Source organism: Hemiscyllium ocellatum, chromosome 1 (genome assembly GCF_020745735.1).
Source record: "Hemiscyllium ocellatum isolate sHemOce1 chromosome 1, sHemOce1.pat.X.cur, whole genome shotgun sequence".
NCBI classification, from domain to species: Eukaryota; Metazoa; Chordata; class Chondrichthyes; order Orectolobiformes; family Hemiscylliidae; genus Hemiscyllium; species Hemiscyllium ocellatum.
In genome coordinates, this window is record NC_083401.1 from 81,821,727 (window position 1) to 81,835,996 (window position 14,270).

Genomic DNA, 14,270 nt, shown 5'->3' on the forward strand with positions numbered 1-14,270 from the left:
GAGGCAGTGGTGCATTTTAAATTTCGCTGCTTTCACTTCGGGCCACAGAAAATAAGACACTTTTCACATGTTTGGCATCAAACATAAGCCCAAAGAGCAGACTGCCTTTAAGCGTTTTCTGCCATTGTGTCATCAGATACTTTGTAGGTAGCACAGGAACGATGGTCGTTGGCCCATTCCTGGAACCACTGCAGTCCAATCTGTGATGTTCCTTCCAGAATAATGAGGAATTTCTGAATACTGGCTCAGTAATATTGACACAGCTCCGGCACAATGACACTTGAATTGAAAATAAATTGGAGACAATGGTGTCTCCTTGACTTAAGATTATAAGACACAGTAACAGAAGTAGGCCATTCAGCCTATTGAGTCTTCTCCAAATTCAATGAGATCATGACTGATCTAATAATTTGATAATCAACTACACTTTCCTACTTTTTCTCAAACATTTTTTATGCACTTGGAGCTTGGAAACAAAACATGCTGGACAGACAGTCACTGCCATCGAATAGAATGACCAAAAACTGGAAACACACATCTGATTACTGATTAAATGTATATTTTAGCTTTGAATATACTTAACAACACAAACTCTACGGTGTTCTGCGGTAAAAAATTCCACCGATTCACAACTCTCTAAGATAAAGAGAAATCCTCCATGTCTCTATCTTAAATAGGCAAGTCTTTATTCTGAGATTATGCCCTCTGATCCTGGACTCTCCCTTCTGCATCTACCCTGTTAAGTCCCCTAAGAACCATTTTCATCCTTCTCAAAAGTAGAAGGTACAAGAAAATGAGATACTGTCAAAGTGAATTTGATGAATTGCTACGATGCATCCTACATAACTATTGCTGTCAATATGCTAGGGATGGAAGGAGTGAATACAGAGTTCACTTCCTTGCTTTATTGTGCCATCTGAGACATTTTCAATTGTCAGCTTTCTGTTTTTCCCCTCAGCTCAGCCCCTTCTCTTTATGGGCTGCAGTAGTTCTGCTGTAGTATTGCTTGAAGTTTTGAAGTTGATAATGGCAAACTCCCTCTTGCTCATAGAGATTAAATTGGGAACTGCTATCAAAACTTAAAGAGCCCTAACTCAAGAAAATCTACTGAGGTCAGGGCAAAAAAGTGGAAGCTTTCAAGCACTGATACAGAAAAATTCAAATCTCAGATCTCAATAAAGTTAAAATAATACCCTTACATTAAAAAAATGTAAGTAATTGCCTGGTTACTTGTTTTGTCATTTATCAAATTGTGTGTGCTTCAAGGAAAAAGAAACAGCAATTGTAACTGGCATCAAAACTGATAAGACTGTTTATTGGCAATGCCAGTGCTACACAGAGCATTACAACTTGTGAGTGCGCAAGGTGAAAGAACTGCTGACTGGCTGCAGCAAAAACAATTCTGCCTGGCTGCACCAAAGCTTGCTTCAAGCACAAAACAAGTAACAATTACAACAATTACTTGTATTAAATTTTAAGTTAGTTGGAAGATCCAGGAAACCACAGCAATAATTATAATCAGTCTGTAAATTTATATGCAACTTGGGAGCTTGGAAACAAAACATGCTGGACAGGCAGTCACTGCCATCGAGTAGAATGACCAAAAACTGGAAACACACGTCTGCATTTGCACTCACACAATTGCGCACAATGCTGAAGTAGTTGGCTTCATAAATAATTTAGATCTATCGTTCGTCGAATTACCAGGAGTGATTAATTTTTATCTAAATGTTATCTAATCACATGGTGTCAGACGACAGTTATAAACAACTTGAGTTTTACTCTGTCAATTTAACATTCCAATTCTTTTGAGCTAAACCAATAAAACAAAATAAAGCTGTCATCATCAAAAGGCATTGAAATTTGAGTTTGGTTGTAGACTCAAAGAGTCAAACAGGACAGGAACAGACACTTCAACCTAACCAGTCCACACTAACCATATTCCCAAATTAAAGTAGTCCCTCCTGCCTGCACTTGGCCCATGTTCTCCAAACCTTTCCTATTAACAAACCTATCCAGACGTATTTTAAACATTATAACTCCATCTACGTCCACCACTTTCTCTGGCAGTTCATTCCAAACAAATATCACTCTCTGTGTAAAAACGTTGCCCCTCGTGTCCTTTTAAAATGTTTCTTCTCTCACCTGAAAAACTGCTCCTAGTTTTGAACTCGCCCACCCTAGAGAAAAGACCTTTGTCATTCACCTTATCTATGCCCCTCAAGATTTTACAAAACTTGATAAGGTCACCCCTAAACCTCCTACGCTCCAGTGAAAAACATCCCAGCCTTTCGAGTCTATTTGTATATCTTAAACCCTTCATTCCTGGCAATATTTTGGTAAATCTTTTCTGAACTCTCTCCAATTTAGTAATATTTTTCCAATGTCAGGGTGACCAGAACTGCACACAGTACTCCATAAAAGGCCTCACCAACATCCTGCACAACCTCAACATGACATCCCAACTCCTATGTTCAAAGGTCTGAGCTATGAAAGCAAAGGGGCAAAATGCCTTTGAACCACACTGTCTACCTGTGACACAAATTTCAAAGAATTATGTACCTGAACCCGTATGTCTCTCTGTTCTACTATACTACCCAGGGTCCTCCTATTATCTGTATACGTTCCGCCCTTGTTGATATTAACAAAATCCAATACTCCACATTTATCCTAATTAAACTCTATCTGCTACTCCTCAGCTCATTGACCTAATTAATCAAGATATCTTTGTAATCTTAAATAACTTTTTTCACTGGCCATGACACCATCAATTTGGTGGTTTCTGCAAACTTACTGACCATGCCTCCTATATTTTCATCCAAATTATTTATATGAATGACAAACAAAGGTGAACCCAGTACTGATCCCTCTGGAACATCACTGATCACATGCCTCCAGTCCGAAAACAATCCTCCACCACCACCCTTTGTCTCCTACCATTTAAGCCAATTGACATGTTAATTGTTAGCATGGAAACCATTAAAATGCATTTTGTAATTATGATTATTGTATAATAATTTGTGGTTCTAGATCATGTCTCAGAGCTTCCTGCAAATAATAATAAATTGTGACTTTATCATCTAGGGTGTGGGTTTGCTCGCTGAGCTGTAGGTTTGATATCCATGGATATCAAACCTACAACTCAGCGAGCAAACCTACACCCTAAACCTCAACCTGAGCTACAAACCTTGCACTTTATCATCTGCATTGAATCTAATTGTGGATTTGTCCAAAATAGACTTGGTCTAGTGAGGGGACTAAACTTCCATTATTTGTCTTAATATGAGCTTTTGTTTACAAATGATTAGATTTTTTTTAGATTAGATTAGATTACTTACAGTGTGGAAACAGGCCCTTCGGCCCAACAAGTCCGCACCGACCCGCCGAAGCACAACCCACCCATACCCCTACATTTACCCCTTACCTAACACTACGGGCAATTTAGCATGGTCAATTCACCTGACCCGCACATCTTTGGACTGTGGGAGGAAACCGGAGTGGAAGTGGATAAAAAAGTTTCTCAAGATAATTCAATTAAGAATGGCCCAAATAAACCTTTTGATCAAATTTTTAACTTGCAATTTCAATTATTGATAATCCTATTCTATGTACTGTACCAGTCAGCAGGACATGCATTTTTTTTTAAAAAAACAGAATGTTTTTAAATATTCTTTCATGAAATGTAGATATCATTAGCAATGCCAGCATTTATTGCCAATCTCTAATTGCCTTTGAATGAAACTGCTTTCTCAGCCATTTCCAACAATACTTAAGAGGAAATTATGCTGTGGGTCTGAAGTCACAGATAGGCCAGACCAGGTAAGAATGGCAGTTTTTCACCCTAAAGCATTATTGAATCAGCTGCATTTTTATAACAGTCACAATAGATGTCATTGTCAGCATTACTGAAACTAGTTTTATATTCCAAATTTATTAATCGCGATTTAATGGTTTCCATGATAACAATTAAACTCAAATGCCAATGTAACCTGCTGCTGTGAATGGGATTTGAACTTGTTTCCCAAGGCGGGTTCTCTGGATTGATAGTTCAATTATATTACTGCTATGCCATCATAGACACCCAAGTGGTGGCTACAAAGAGGAGATACTAGTGTTACATGGAGATACTAGAACCAGATGCTTCTGATGCTGGAAACAGTGATACAATTTATTTGTTTCTTTTTAAATCCCAATTTACTTACCCCTTTTACACTTAATAGCAATAGCCCACAGCATCATCAACGTATATAGCAGTAGTTATTTTCTTGACTGTTATACACTCATCAAAAATTCCTCTTCCCCATTCTCTCTTCCACCTCCCTTTTTGGATGTTTCTGTTATACAACTTGGAGAGGAGGCCTCAGTGTGAACTTCAGTCAGGAATTCAATTACCTGGCTGGCAATCCATAGTATCACTATAAAGCTGTTCTGAAAATTATTGTATCCACAGATATAAAAGCACTTAGGCATCTTGCAATAATAGTTAAAGAAAATGTGTACATAAGCACTAATTCCATTTCCTATCAGTTTCATAACTTATGTCTGTAATTCACAATGAAAAGTTGCCTTGAAGAGGCAAAGTATCAAGGCTTTCAAAAATTAAGGGAGAAGGAAAACATAAAATTATGGCAAGAGAAGCTATTATATAGTACTTACACCATCAATTTAAAACAAATCTAAGTAAGGCATCTCCTGCATGATTTATCATCATTTTGTGAATCATATGGATATTATGTTGCTTGCCATGATACTGAGCATGACTCAAATGATATATGGTTCTGAAAAAGTGCAAATGCATTTGATGATCATTCTAAGCAATTGCTTAGAAGTCAGCACTTCAAACATGACTGGTTATTAATTTATACTACTCAACTCAGGAAAATAAGCCTCAGTACCAGTGATTGTAGAAATATAGCTGAGTGGTATTCATAATAATCAGAGACTACTGGACAAATGCTCAGGCTGACAATAGGAATCATTGGGAATCCAATGAATTTTAAAGTTATAAAACAATTCATATTCTTTTCCTATTCTCAAATAGATCTCATTTCCCAAAAGTATTGTGATCCTGTAATAATAGGTTGTTAGTACCTATTATGGACTAGGCCAGACCACTCTAAGCATTGTCAAGCAGGCAGGCAGCTCAGACCATAATTTTGCAATTTGTTTCGGTGAGTGTACAGTGAAAATTACCCGAATTAAGTTAGTGAGGTTGACTATTAGATTTTAAAATAGACAAAAAATTATTCACAAAATTAAACAATGAAACACAAAGACCAGAATAAAGAACCCCTACAGAACTCAATCTATCCAACTAGACTTAATCATGCAGTTCTGAATATACACAACAGTCCCAATAAGCAAACTTCCTTTAAAACCCAGTACAAATGGAACACATGCTTACATTTTAAAGTTGAAGGGCAGAAAAGAGAGAGAGTTTCCATATAGCTCCCTGTTGAACTTCCAACCAGTTCAAGACTGAACTAAAACTGCCCGGCTCAGCTAGAGAGTTGACCACTTCCCTTTCTTTATCCAAGTCACTTCTAAAACATGACCCATTTGGCCTGAAAACTCATCTGTTTACCAATAAACAAAGGCCTCTCACACAGACGTTCTCCTATTTCATTATTATTTTACTGTAACAAAATGAATGCCCAGCCAGTCTGTGCCAAAAACACTATGATTGTGCAAGTAGGGTGAGCACGACCTTCACAGGGCAAGCAGTGATGGCAATAAATGCAGCTTTGCCCATTTCGAAAAGAATACTGGGCAGGATTTTTCCAGGTGATGAGTAGGATGGGCAATGGTGAGCTTCCTAATTATGTAGGAAAAAAAATGTAATTTTTCTCCCTAAGCTTTCAACAGTGAGTTCTGAATTTCACTAATCAACAACTATTACCTTATTATGCATTTTCATCTCATTTATAGCAAATCTCACCTCATTTCAATGCAGCTTCCAATTCTGCCTTCTTTGTGGCTTGCACTGTCTTTCAGCTCATATTTTGTCCAGCTATAACTTATATACAGGCTATCAGCTTCACTGTCTTGCAATATTATTTAGCAAGACGGAGGGGTTTTCCTCATGTTCAGAGCACAGAGGTAAGGAGTTGACTTGCCCACTGGACAATACTGGGCTATGTAAAGGTCGCACTTTCAGCCTGTGCCAGTTGCTTACACAGCAAACATAGTGCATGCTTCATGTCAATGGTAATGTCTGAAAGTCAAAAGCGACTAGATTCAGTGGAGTAAAAGGAGGCTACAATGAGTCAGGGAGTACCGCCACCTTCTGACAAGAGGCACATCCAATCTCCATCCAAGGAACTGACCACAGTTGATCAGGTGCTTGGTTTTACATCAATCCAATGTTCAGTGTCCTTGCAGTCTGATGATTGCATTGTGGCAAACTCTTCAGATCAAGTGTAAGCACTCCAGGAATTTCAGATAGGTCAGTGAGAATTCTTTGGAGACATCCTCCGAATTGATCACGGACCTTGAAGTGAAGGATCCATTAGGAGGTAGTGACCATAATACAATAAGCTTCAACCTGCAATTTGAAAGGGAGAGGGTACAATTGGTAGTGACAATATTTCAGTTGAATAAAGGGAACTATGGAGCTATGAGGGAGGAGCTGTCCAAAGTTCAGTGGTGCAATAATCTCTTAGCAGGGATGACAGTGGAGGAACAATGGCAGATATTTCTGGGTATAATGCAGAAGATACAGATCAGTTCATTCCAAAAAGAAAGAAAGATCCTATGAGGAGCCAGGGGTGGCCGTGGCTGATGAGGGAAGTTAGGAAACATATAAAGTCAAAAGAGAAAAAGTATAACATAGCAAGGATGAGTGGGAAAACGGAGGACTGGGAAGCTTCTAAAGAACAACAGAGGATTACTAAGAAAGAAATATGCAGAGAAAAAATGAGGCAAAAAGGTAAACTGGCCAAAAATATAAAGGAGGATATTAAAAGTTTTTTTTAGGTATGTATGTGAAAGGCAAAAAAAATGGTTAAGACTAAAATTGGGCCGTTGAAGACAGAAACAGGGGAATATATTACGGAGAACAAAGAAATGGCAGAAGAGTTGAATTGGTACTTCAGATCTGTGTTCACTGGGGAAGACACAAGCAATCTCCCTGAGGTAACAGTGGCTGAAGGACCTGAACTGAAGGGAATATTTATATTTGCCCGGAATTGGTGTTGGAGAGACTGTTAGGTCTGAAGACTGTTAAGTCCCCAGGGCCTGATAGTCTACATCCCAGGGTACTGAAAGAGGTGGCTCGAGAAATCGTGGATGCGTTGGTGATTATTTTCCAGATTTCGATAGATTCAGGATCAGTTCCTGCGTATTGGAGGGTGGCTAATGTTGTACCACGTTTTAAGAAAGGAGCAAGAGAGAAAGCAGGAAATTATAGACCAGTTAGTCTGACCTCAGTGGTGGGAAAGATGCTGGAGTCAATTATAAAGGATGAAATTACGACACAACTGGATAGCAGTAACAGGATAGGTCAGAGTCAGCATAGATTTATGAAGGGGAAATCATGCTTGACTAATCTTCTGGAATTTTTTGAGGATGTAACTCTGAAGATGGACAAGGGAGATCCAGCGGATGTAGTGTACCTGGACTTTCAGAAAGCCTTTGATAAAGTCCCACATAGGAGATTATTGAGCAAAATTAGGGCACATGGTATTGGGGGCAAAGTACTGACTTGGATTGAAAATTGGTTGGCTGACAGGAAACAAAGAGTAGTGATAAACGGCTCCCTTTTGGAATGGCAGGTGGTGACCAGTGGGGTACCGCAGGGATCAGTGCTGGGACCGCAGCTTTTGGCAATATATATTAATGGTATAAAAGATGGTATTATTAGTAACATTAGCAAATTTGCTGATGATACAAAGCTGGGTGGCAGGGTGAAATATGAGGAAGATGTTAGGAGATTACAAGGTGACCTGGACAGGTTAGGTCAGTGGACAGATGCACGGCAGATGCAGTTTAATGTGGATAAATGTATGGTTATCCACTTTGGTGGCAAGAACAGGAAGGCAGATTACTACCTAAATGGAGTCAAGTTAGGTAAAGGGGCAGTACAAAGAGACCTGGGTGTTCTTGTACACTAGTCAATGAAGGCAAGCATGCAGGTACAGCAGGTAGTGAAGAAAGCTAATAGCATGCTGGCCTTCATAACAAGAGGGACTGAGTGTAGAAGCAAATAGGTTCTTCTGCAGCTGTACAGGGCCTTGGTGAGACTGCACCTGGAATATTGTGTGCAGTTCTGGTCTCCAAATTTGAGGAAAGACATTCTGGCTATTGAGGGAGTGCAGCGTACGTTCACGAGGTCAATTCCTAGAATGGCGGACTATCTTATGTTGAAAGATTGGAGCGCCTGGGCTTGTATCCCTTGAGTTTAGAAGACTGAGAGGGGATCTGATTGAGATGTATAAGATTGTTAAAGGATTGGACAGTCTGGAGGCAGGAAACATGTTTCCGCTGATGGGTGAGTGCCGAACCAGAGGACGCAGCTTAAAAATACGGGGTAGGCCATTTAGGACAGAGATGAGGAGAAACTTCTTCACCCAGAGAGTGGTGGCTGTGTGGAATGCTCTGCCCCAGAAAGCAGTGGAGGCCCAATCTCTGGATTCGTTTAAGAAAGAGTTGGATAGAGCTCTCAAGGATAGTGGGATCAAGGGTTATGGAGATAAGGCAGGAACAGGATACTGATTGAGGATGATCATAATGAATGGTGGTGTAGGCACTAAGGGCAGAATGGCCTACTCCTGCACCTATTGTCTATTGTCTATATATTTTACTCTCCTTCATTTGTGACTGTGGACTGAAATGGGAAAAGGATTGCTTAAAGCCAAGGACTTAGAAAGAGTTGATGCACTTCTATAGGCAAGTTACTGGAACTCATTGTGAGTTGTGTTTACACATATGTGGTCGGCATGGACAGGTTGGACCGAAGGGTCTGTTTCCACGCTGTACATCTCTATGATTAAGTGACCCTATGCTGTTTGGAAGCAGTGGGGGAAGAGAGCTAAGATGGTGTAGCATCAGAGTATGTAAGTAGAGCGAGATTTGTTCAGTAACAGAAACGGTAAGATTTGACCAGCAACAGTGCTGATTGGCTTTTGTAACTATAACTGGTTGTGGATACCAGAGGTCATCAGCCAAAAGACAACTCTCTGATTGGCTCCTCAGCAGCTGAACAGCTGGTACATGTGAAAAACATAGAGTCAGGAGCTCTTTCTCTCAGCAGTGAGCTAACCAAAAATCTGAATAATTGCTAACTATCCTCTTCTGCCATTTGCTTTAATCAGTGTTATGGACCAAGCCAGACTGCTCAAAACATTTGAAGAAGGTAGCCCAGATCCTAACTTATCTAGTTGTTTTAAGCAGGTGTAACACAGATATTCCAGAAAGGATGCAGTGGTCAAACCATGCACTTTTAAACACAACACAATTTATTTACAAGATTACTGAATGAAACACAGACAAAAGAGAACAGAATACCGAATATCTTAACCAATCTGAAAACCCGACAAGTTATATCAACTTAATGATGCAGTTCCCAATACTGGCAACAGTCCCCATAAACACCCCTTGGCACAAAAGTTGAAATCAAACATAGGGTCTTACAGGGGAGAGAGTACCAATCTGGACCTGATTCATTGGGTCCAGCAGCTTTCTTTTCCCACTACTCTTAAAAACCAAACCAAACCAGAGATAAGCTGAGCTGGGAGAACTGGTCAGCACCCTTTCATTGTGCAGGTGATTTTTTTAATAACTTGAAGGCCTTCTGCCTGAGGCAGTATCTGTTAGGTATAGGCATATTGGCCCTAAAACCCTTCAACCTCAGACTTTTCGGAGTCTGTGTCTTTTATCACCTCACTGAAAAAAAGTCAAGGACAACATTACCTTGTCAAAGGAGCAGCATCATCACATCAGTGACTATGAAATTATGCAATTATGTGTAAATGCTATTTTTTGGCAAAGAGTTGAGATTCTTGAAGCAAAGGGATAAGAGTACAGAAGGAGTTGGTAAACAAAAGGACCACCTTATAAATTGTGAGGGCAGGCGCTATTAAACTGTTGAACACTTTTCCCTCAACTTATACTTTTGTTTTGCCTGCTGTGTCTCACTGTCTGGGTGTAGAGAGATTTAAAAGAGTTAGAGTTTCAACTAGCAGAGTTATGTGTTAACAATCTGTACTTTGTTTACCTGTGCCTAACAAACTTATTTATATCTAATAAAAAGCAATTCTTGTTAAGCATCAGTGTTTTCTGTTAATTTGATTCCATCAGACCAGTAAATTAGGGAATTTGAGAAGTTTGGGTACTTTGTTTAAATGATTAAATTTTAGGAGTAATTGGCACTTGAGAATCAAGACAGTCTTCCAAGTGATTTATGACAATTTATAATCACGCTCGCTTCAATATGAGAAGAGTGAATGGTCAACAAAGCCATGGTATTTCACAAAGCCATGATCTCAGAGAGTAAATGGAGAATATTAACAGTGCTATAAAGAGAGTAATGAGATGTGATGGGTTGAATGGAAATGGAGGAGTGTTGGGGGAAGCTGAAAATTCATCAGGGTTACAAGAATAGTAACACAAAAGGAATCATGGAGGATTGGGAGCAGGATCATTGTTCATTTCAAGTGGAAACTGCAAATGCACTCATAAGGACACAAAATTGAAACCTCGCCATCTGTGCACCAAACTGAACTACACAACGAGGAGAACGTGAGGACTGCAGATGCTGGAGATCAGAGCTGAAAATGTGTTGCTGGAAAAGCGCAGCAGGTCAGGCAGCATCCAAAGAGCAGGAGAATCGACGTTTCAGGCATGAAGAAGGGCTCATGCCTGAAATGTCGATTCTACACAATGAGGAACCAAGTAGCAGCCACTGCATGCATAACTCATGGTGATACCTTTTCTTCCCTCTGGAGGTGCTATGCAATTATTTACTTGTGAGGCGCTGCTAGGGGCAAAAGTGCTAATTATGCATCCAGCTAATTGTGTAATGCTACCTATCTGCCATCAAAGTGCCTTCTACTGAAAATTTGTTATTTTGACAACTATGATTATGTCAAATTATAACCATTGTGTATTTTGCATAAATTGTCCCCCTGTCAAAGCTATGTAGATACAATCTTAAAAGTCTCACTTTACTTTGCGAATTCTGAATAACTTGTCATACCTGACAATGGAACACAAGGCTTCAGAGCTGCATCATTCCACACCTACTTATAAGTCTGCAATAGCATGGCCTGCAATGTAAAGGGGTGGCTTTATTTGGCAGAGGGTGCTGTCAAAATGGAGAAATGCCAGTATTTAAACAAACTAATGGAGGAGGTGTTTTAATAATGCTCTTATATCTGCATAAAGAGTTAAGAGCTTCTTATTTAGGCCTGGCATTGTCCTCCTTCTGCAGGCAAGGGCCCAATGACACCATAAGGCCAGAACATGTCATTTCCTTGTGATGGATGTGAGAGACCAGGCATACCATTACTGATATACTGTCTATTTTCAGATTGAACGTAAATTATCTGATCACACATCAGGGATATAACCAGGTCCTGGAGGTTAACCTGCAGTGTTGCTGACCATCACATACCAGCCTCAAAGAAGACATTCAGTGGGACACCTTCACTAAACCCAGTAACTTCCAGTAGCTATTGCACAGCCTCCAAAGACAGTGCCAGCAGCTGCAAATCCCCAAAACCAGTGGAAAAAAAGACCAAATCCCACATGTGCCAGATACAGTGTCACTTTATTCTTTAAAGTTCATTCATGGGATGTGGGCGTCACTGGCTTGGACTGCAGTCACTGCTCAGAAAGTAGTTGAGAGTCAACCACATTGCTGTCAGTTTGGAATTGCGTGCAGATCAGATCAGGTAAAGACAGCGGTTTCTCTGAACCAAACAGGGTTTACAGGGTTTTCCCTGAACAATCAATAACAGTTTCATGGTCATCATTAGCTCTTAATTCTAAGCTTTATTGAGATTCAGGTCTTTTTAACTTGCTGCCTAATTCCATGTATTCTGCTTTCAAGACCCAATTCTTTTGTTCACCTTTGTTGTTGGTACAACCACCTTCCCCTTCGGGGGGAGGGAGTTTCTTTAGATATATAAAGGCAAAAGAGAGGTAAAAGTGGACATTGGGCCACTGAAAAATGGCGCTGAAGAGATAGGAGTGGGGAATAAGGAAATGGTTGAGGAACTGAATAATTACTTCGCATTAGTCTTCACAGTGGAAGACATGACTAACATTCCAAAAATTCAAGGGAGAGATGGTCGGGCTGAGTATGGTGGCCATCACCAAGGAGAAGGTCCTAGAAAAACTAATGGCCTAAAGGTGGATAAATTACCTGGACCAGGTGGACTACACCCCAGAGTTCTAGGGCAGATACCTGAAGAGATAGTGGAGACATTAGTGATGATCTTTCATGAATTGCTAGAATCAGGGAGGGTCCCAGAAGACTGGAAAATCATTAATGTGACACCCCTGTTTAAAAAAGGAGTAAGGCAAAAGATGGAAAATAACAGTCTGAAAAGCCTAACCTAAGCTGTGGGTAAGATCCTGGAATCTATTGTGAAGGATGAGATTTCTGAGTACTTGGAAGTATTTGGTAAATAGGACAAAGGCAGCATGGTCTCATTGAGGGGAGGTCATCCCAAATAACCCTGCTAGAATTCTTTGAGGGAGTAACAAGCAGGTTAGACCAAGGAGAGTCAATGGATGTTATCTAGCTGGACTTTAAGAAGGCCTTTGATAAGGTGCTGCACAGGTGGCTACTGAGTAAGATAAGGGCCCATGGTGTCCGAGGCAAGGTGCTAGCATGGATTGAAGCTTGGCTGTCTGGCAGAAAGCAGAGAGTGGGGATGGAAGGATCCTTCTCAAGATGGCAGCTGGTGACAAGTGGTGTTCTGCAAGGCTCAGTGTTGAGATCACAACTTTTCACTTTAAACATTAATGATCTAGATGAAGGAACCAAGTGTATTCTGGCTAAGTTTGCAGATGACATAGATGGGTGGAGGGACAGGTAGCACTGAAGAGGCAAAGAGGCTACAGAAGGACTTGGACAGGTTAGGAGAGTGAGCAAACAAGTGGCAGGTGGAGTATGATGTGGGAAAGTGTGAGGACATGCACTCTGGGGGGAAGAATAGAAGCATGGACTATTTTCTAAATGGAGAGAAAATTCAGTAGACTGAGGTGCAAAGAGACTTGAGAGTTCTAGTCCAGGATTCTCTCAAGGTAAACTTGCAGGATGAGTCAGTAGCTAGGAAGGCAAATGCAATGAAGGCATTTATTTTAAGAGGACTCGAATATAAAAGCAAGGATGTACTTCTGAGGCTCTATAAGGCTCTGGTCAGAACACGTTTGGAGTATTGTGCACAGTTTTGGGCCCATATCTCAGGAAAGATGTACTGGCCTTGGAGCATGTTCAGAGGAGGTTCACGAGAATGGTCTCAGCAATGAAAGTCTTAACATACAAGGAACGTTTGAGTACTTGGGTCTATATTCGATGGAGTTTAGAAGGATGAGGGAGGTCTAATTGAAACATACAGAATGCTGAATGGCCTGGACAGTGTGGATGTTGGGAAGATGTTTCCATTGGGAGGAGAGACTAGGATCTGAGGGCATATCCTTAGAGTAAAGGAAAGACCTTTTACAATGGAGATAAGGAGAAACGTCTTCAGCCAGCAAGTGGTGAATCTATGGAACTCATTGCCACTGAAGGCTGTGGAGGCCAGGTCACTGAATATATTTAAGACTGAGATAGGTAGGTTTTTGATTGTCAAAGGGATCAAGGGATAGGGGGAGAAAGTGGGAGAATAGAGTTGAGAAACTTATCAGCCATGATTGAATGGCAGAGCTTAATCTCTGCTCCTATGTCTTATGGTCTTATGGTCCTGCAGCTGTTTCAAAACATCCTTGACCCTAGCAATGTATTATTCTGGAGTCTGGCAGCAACTGTGAAGAGAAATTCAAGTTAATGTTACCGGTCCGGTGACCCATCCTCAGAATGCACTCGAAACATTAACTCTGATTTCCCTTCACAAGTGCTGCCAGACCTGCTAAGTATTTCCAACAATTTCTGTGGTTGTTTCGGATTTACAGCATCCACATTTATTTCAGCTTTTATTCAGGAGTTCTGCTTTTGGATTCAGTGAAGATTCTCACTGCTCCGCTCTGCTCTGCTCTGCTCCCACTGCTATGACTGGGCTCAGAAAAAAATGGATAGTCATCCCATCCTGGTGCCAGTCTATGTC